Below are 7,007 nucleotides of genomic sequence, written 5' to 3' on the forward strand. Positions count from 1 at the left end.
TCGCTACTTGTAGTCGTGAGACCATTGAACGTTTTTTGAGTTCTGCCACATATGTAGCATCTCAAAGTTGAATTCGTATGTGTTGCTGCATTGCAGACTTTTCCATCTACCATAGTGGGGAACAAAGTATGCGTTATCTTTATAGCATCACCAACCAGAAGCCCTCTGGCTTGCCCTTCGATGTAATCAATTTCTTCGTTAGTTACATCTTTATTTTGCTATATCGTACTTTGGTTGGTCTACAAAACCTAGGCGAGGATGGGGTTGGATTCTGCCAAATGATTTTTGTTCCACTTGTCAACTTTAGGGGCACCAAGGAACTGATAAAAACGTTTGCATCACTATCACCATAGTTTTGGAAGTTTTGCTTGTACTGTGTTTGTTGTGATCCGTCGCAACCCCATTTGTAAAAAATTACAAATTACTCTTCTGTATTTCCGAACACATTTCCAAAACATCGTCCAAATATTTGCAAAGCCTCGTAGCTGTGTTATTCACCAAATCTTCTAATTTTATTTCCGCTGCAGTTTCAGAGACAGTTTTTTCAGGATAGATCTCGTTTATCTTTTTACAAAAGCGCGTAACATGAATACATTTCTTTGTTGGCTCTTTGTATGATTTCGTTCTGAGTCGAGTCAGATTGGCGTCCACGAATTTCTTCAAAGCCTCTTCTGGTGAATGGTTTTTAGTCATGGCCATTTTTTGGGCTTTTTGGCGAAATTTTAATGCTCTGGTCGGTGACTGTTGAACTTCTTGCATTACTTTGGCGGCATCTTAGTTTCTTGTGGCGCGATTACTCATTTCTGCTGCATAAGTGAGTTCATCCACAGGCACTTGTTTTCTTATTTCCATGGTTTTTTCGTTCGCTGCACTCGCCGAGTTCCTTGTCATCAGACACTGTAACAAAGAAAATAAGATTTTTATGATCATGAAACTACTACCATATATATATTTTTTTAAACTACTGTAGAAAACTCGGGAAAACATTGGAACGGATTTTATGGAAATTGCCTTTTTTTCTGCTAAAGAGATAGAGTATATTCGATTAAGAATGTCCACGATTTCTTTCCTGATTCTATATATACACATTTGATGTTGCCTTTTTTGCCTTTTTTTAGATATTTGCCTTTTTTGCCTTTTCTACCTTTAAAAAAGTGATTATAGCATTTACAACTTTTTTTTTAAGCGCAGAGGGGTGTAGATAAAATTATAAAGGGCGAGGAAAACGCCCTTATTCCTGATAATATGAACGTTTCAAACGTTCCATATTTAAATTGGGCGCCGCTTGTATCAACTTACGTCGAGCACACATTTAGTACATTCAAGGCTTTTCTTCGCGAAAATCTAATCAAAATGCTGCCAAAAAACTTCAAAATGCATCTTGTGGTTCAATGTTACTACAACTATACAGATTATAGTTTTATGAGTTAGAAACGCGAAAGGATAAAATAGTCAAAGATTAAAAGTACAAATTTTTCATATAATGAAACTATTTCATAGTTTTTCTCTTTTTACTTGTAATATAAACATTTCTAAAATAAATATATTTTTTGATTGTTCTTCGTATTTTCTGTCTTTTTTTAGTGCCTTATTTTGCTTTTTTGCAATACCTAGTGCCTTTTCCTGCCTTTTTCGCTATTTAGTTTTGCCTTTTTTTGCCTTTTTTGCAACACCTAGTGCCTTTTCCTGCCTTTTTCGCTATTTTATTTTGCCTTTTTCAGCCTATTTCGTTACTTTATTTTGCCTTTTTTATAGGTTTTTAGGTCCTAAAAATCTGTTCCCTGGTGATCATATAACTAGCGACATTATTGCTTCATATAATAACGATTTTGGTCTGTTTCTGTTAGTTGCACCCACTTAAAAACATTAATGAAGTACAAATTGTGAAAAAAATACTACGTAAAAATGAGCTATCGATTTTATTGATATTTATCAAAAATATCGTACATACCTTGTAACATTGGGATCCATGATAATTATTCTTCACAAAACACTCCCAGCTTCAGAATTTACCAACTAAAAGTCGAAAACACAGCGCGTAGTCAAGAGCAGAGTAAACTGCACCCAACGAATACTAAGTTCCGATTGACCCTACACAAGGACCGTTTACCGTATGCAGGTAATAAGGCCGTCATTTTACGCGGAAATTATCTACATCTCTAGATAAAAATATCTCCTTTGTATTAGTTAACAATGGGAAACCCGATTTATGGCCAGAATTTGGAGTCCAATACCTCTTAGTGCAGCGCCTTAACAGTATTCAGAAGTAGCACATCGTACTAAGTTAAATTTTTTCGCCTGCGGGATACTAGAAGTATGTACAATTCATGTGCATTATGCGTGCCTTATCTCTGTATTTCACTAACCCCCTGTGTGAGATGTGCCTAAAATTTAACATGTCACACAGTTGAAGCTAATTTCCGGCATTTCTCTTACTAGCGCCTTAAACTATACTTATTATTTAATACCGCCGGCAGCTTTAAGAAATTATAGCGTTTTTACGTTCAAATGACGCTCTGTTAGCTATAAATTTTACTGTTTTGACCGCCTTTGTATAAAGACCAGAGGACCATCTTGGGAATTCATTGATATTGCATTGCATTGTCATCGTGATTGGAACTATACTGAAATTTTCAAGTCTCTAACTTGTCGGAAGTTAGTTTAAAATCGATTGGAAATTTCCGCGGGATGACCAAGTTAAATAAAACCTGGTAAAAATACATACAGTGGTCAAAAAATTATAGCCGAACCACTTTTTGCCAAGTTTTAACGTATTATTTTTGTTGTTATTTAATTTCGGTTATTTTTTTTGTAACAATATAGTTAATTCTTCAACAAAACTCAAATATATAGAATTTTCCAATTTTGTGCAATATTAAAAAAATTCAACAAACTTTGGTACAAATTTCGAGCTTTTTTAAAAAATCTAAGAAATCAACTTGAAATTTTTACGAAAATTTGTTGAATTAAATTTTTGCATTTCATAAATTTTTAAGGCAGTGTCTCTCGATTGGTATATTTGTAAAGATTTGTGCATTTTTATATTGTGCTATTGGTACAAAATAAAAAAAATTGGGACGATATATTTTTTTAAGGTCAAAAGGTTGGTACAATACAGCAATCTTCTATTGAAGAATTTCAATAAATTAATTTTCGTGATTGGGATAAAGAAAAATATTTTGGTATTCACATAATTGGGATACGCTTTGCAATTCGGCAAATTCCCAATCGTGTGACACTGCCTTGTACATTTGTATTTATACGGATGTTGTTAAAGAATGAACAATAAAAAACTAACCAAAATTAAATAACAACAAAAATAATATGAAACTTGTCAACATTTGGTGCGGCTATAATTTTTTCGACTGCTGTACATAAGTTGACTATGATTATTCGGCCGTGCTATCATAGTACCACAATGCCACTTATATTTGACTCGCCAACAAAATACGGGCAGTAATTTCAAAATTTCAACCCTGCTTGTGTGAAATAGTTTATTTTAATCAGTATTTTTCTCTTAATCAATCTATGTTGAAATAAAAGTCAAAAAAGGTGTGAGTGCTAGGTACTCATGAAATTTGATGTGTAAACATATGCGTACGGCAAAGCATAAAAGTACTTTTACATATAAATATAATCTCAATCAAAGCTCGGTAGCTTTCAAATTGGTTGTGCTTGGTATTCTCACAACACGAGGAAGCTTCTTCTCTGTGCCACCGTGGTCGCTTTTTCTGCCACACATATTATGCTATTTAAATATATTTTAACTAAAATTTTTATTAAAAATACCTTTACAAACCTCTTTCGTTGCTAGAGCCAATTTTTGTTTACTTTTACATTTGACATTCCTCTTCTTCTTCGCAAGGATAATCGATAAAACTAGGTTGAACACCAAAAAGTTATCGGTTTAATCTGAGATAATTGTATAATTATAATTTTGTATGGCTAATCTCTTTTTCTAATTATAGTTTAGGGAGTTAAGCTCGGAAACGAGCATAATCTTTTTATATGTAAACCTATTATTAGGCGCTTCAGTTACATACATACACATGTAGGTTAGTTTAGAAATTAAACATTTATTTCACTTAATTTTATTCATTTTGCTGATTTTTTTTTTATTAATTTTCATTTTTAATTCTTTTAATAAATGAAATTATCGGTATGATTGATAAAACATGACTCAAGGGTGTTAAGATATCTTGAAAACACCGCATCAATTACCATTTTTGAGCTTGCAGTTTGAGTATTTCTATTTGTATATATTCCGAAATTAGTTTTTCTTTTCGGGATATAATCTGTGGTTCTGCTTTATCTATCACTGGGTTTACGTTAAGGTCATGAATACATATAACATACAATCTTTTGTTTGCAAAATGGGAAGCTAAACTCATTTGTTTGGGATTTCCTCTTACTCTCGTCTTCTGTTTATGCCATCTTGTATTAGCTCTGATCCAGTACTCAATGAACATGTACTCCAAAATCATGTAAATGAGAGCGATTTTTTGAGTGGTGTGTAGAGAATGAAGTTGCAAGATTTTACCCGTTGCTTTTTTTAGTTCCCGTACTCTTTGCTGATACATATATTCATGTATATTCATGTATGTTCATCAGTTATCAACGGTCCCTTTTAAAAAGATTCCAGTATTTTTTTAAATTTTCGCCTTGCTTTTTTATCAATAGACTACTTAGCCTAGGCCTAAAACTGTCTAGGAATATTAAAACCAGTTGCAGAAAAATGAGTTCATACATATGTACCCTGTGGGGAAAATCTCTAGTTCTGAACTGGTGCGCTTCGCGATAAATCTCTTTTGCGTGCAAACAACTGGCGAATTTAACATGGCGATGTCCTAGGAAGTGTCAATTGCCCCCCGCTGCATCCCTTTTTCGATAGTCCCGAACTAGTCCTAAATTCTTTAGTTCCGAACCAGTTCTAAAATCGGCAGATAAAAGAAAATCATGATTTCTCAATCTTTTTGGTTCTAGCGTGTGTGCGATTTTAAACTATATTCAAAGAAATGTGTTTTCAATTTTAAATTAAATTTGTTTGAATGATTGTAAGAAATGTACGTTTACATACCTTTGGCTGTAGCTGGGTTTGCAGGGGTGCTTGATATTATTGGCTACATTTCAGACTGTCCCAAGATATTAAAATGTTAACATAAATGTTTGTTTTGTATTACCAAGCTACGAAAAAGCATCTGCGAAGTGCAGAATGGAAACGTATTTGAACGAAAAAGTCGCCAAACTCATATCTATGTAAAATAAACAAGCTCCTGCTGCATCCCTTTTACGGTTGTCCTGAACTAGTTATAAATTCGACGGATAAGATCTAGTTCGTGCTGCGTCTCTTTTTCGACAGTTGGGAACCAGTTCTAAATTCGACACCTTAGATATAGATTTCTAATGAAAAAAGTGAACTTAAATAGTTTTTTAAAAGTACCACATTTCAACGGATTTTGAACCGGTGGAGATCTAGTTACAAATGGACTGGTCCGTTTTTTGGCAATAAATACGCCCTTCTAACATCGTTAGGACCGGGTTGCAATAGAAGTAACTGAACGGAGTGAACTGTCACATAATGATTATAATGCAATCAATAGATTCCTACGAATTCGCCGCGATTTGTTACTATTTTCCCATGCAATATTGTTATAAAGTGACCAACTTATTATATATAGGTGGTCACCTTATTCACTCTTACACTTTGTACAACCCTGTAATATATACATATTAGGCCGGGTCGATTTGTGGGGAGGCAAAAAAATCGCCCATTGCTCTGTGAAAATCATATTCCAGGGATCATAATAAGAAACTTTGCCGAAGGAACCATACCTCTAAAACGAATTCTGATGTCCCCCAATTTGGGTCGAACTTTTGGGTAGGGGCAAATTTTGAAAAATCCCACTTTGACCCATTTAGAGTGCTCCAATCGAGTCAAAATGTATGACCGACCCCTACTAACTTTGGAGGCCCGACCCACCGATGCCAGTGGCACACCCCCTGGAACCCCCCTGGGGGTTCACCATACAAACATTTCATAAAATCGCCGGTTTTGCACTTTACATGAAAAAATCAGCGAAATGCCTATGTTTTTTCTTTTTGGAGTTTATTTTTCTCTTTAGAAATTTATTTAGTCAGAACCAAGGCATCACTGTGATGCATTTCCATGTCGTAAACATAGTTGTGTGGGTTTTTTATTCAACCGTTTCAAAAAATGAAGGTATCACTGTGACACAATTGCAAATCGGAAAATTGCTTGTGTGCGTTTTTTAAGACACAGCTGCATGTCGTATACTTACTTATGTAGTTTTTTTATAGCACCTACTTAAGAAATGAAGGTTGTTTTTACAACCCTTTTTGTGGGTATTTTAAGGCACCTTCTTAAGAAATGCGCTTTTTTTGCAACCATTTTAACAATTAAGGTATCACTGGAATGCACCGCAACCCTTTTAAACAATGAAGGTATCACTGTGACACAATTGCAGATCGTAAAATTGCTTGTGTTGTTTTTTTTTAAGCCACCACAAGACACAGCAGGTAGAATTGAAATTACCATTTCATTCTTATTACCTCGTCTCGTAGACCATATATAACTCAACAGTTTTTGTGAATGCATTAAGTCGTTGTGAAGAACTCAAAGTGTGAAGTGCTAATTTCAGATAAAAAAATATAAAAAAAAATAATAAGTGAAGTGACCATTCCAAATCAATAAGTTTACAATGAATCCACCATCCTCTACACCGCAAGATGAAGCAACTACATCACCAACTATCGAAAACCCAATGAGTCATATACCCAAGCATGATGTTACTGTTTTTGGTGTGTCTACTGATTTAACTGATCTTAATTTACCAACCCAACTGGATATCTTGAGATATTATTTTTACTTAAGCGAACGTGCTAAAACAGAACAAAAAAAGTTTTCCCATAAATCATTCACTATTCAAGTACAAGATAAGTTGATTGGAATTTGGGAAAAACTTGGTATGGAAATAATGCTGAAAAAA

The 7,007-nt window shown here is 34.3% G+C and overlaps 1 pseudogene; it reads right to left on the reverse strand.

The window, feature by feature from the left end:
• Positions 1-774: 774 nt before the first annotated feature.
• LOC118734428 overlaps positions 775-7,007 on the reverse strand; it is a 41,429-nt pseudogene continuing 35,196 nt past the window's right edge.

The sequence above is a fragment of the Rhagoletis pomonella genome, unplaced genomic scaffold (assembly GCF_013731165.1).
Source record: "Rhagoletis pomonella isolate Grant_MI unplaced genomic scaffold, Rhpom_1.0 Rhpom_scaffold_00001, whole genome shotgun sequence".
In the NCBI taxonomy this organism is placed as follows: Eukaryota; Metazoa; Arthropoda; class Insecta; order Diptera; family Tephritidae; genus Rhagoletis; species Rhagoletis pomonella.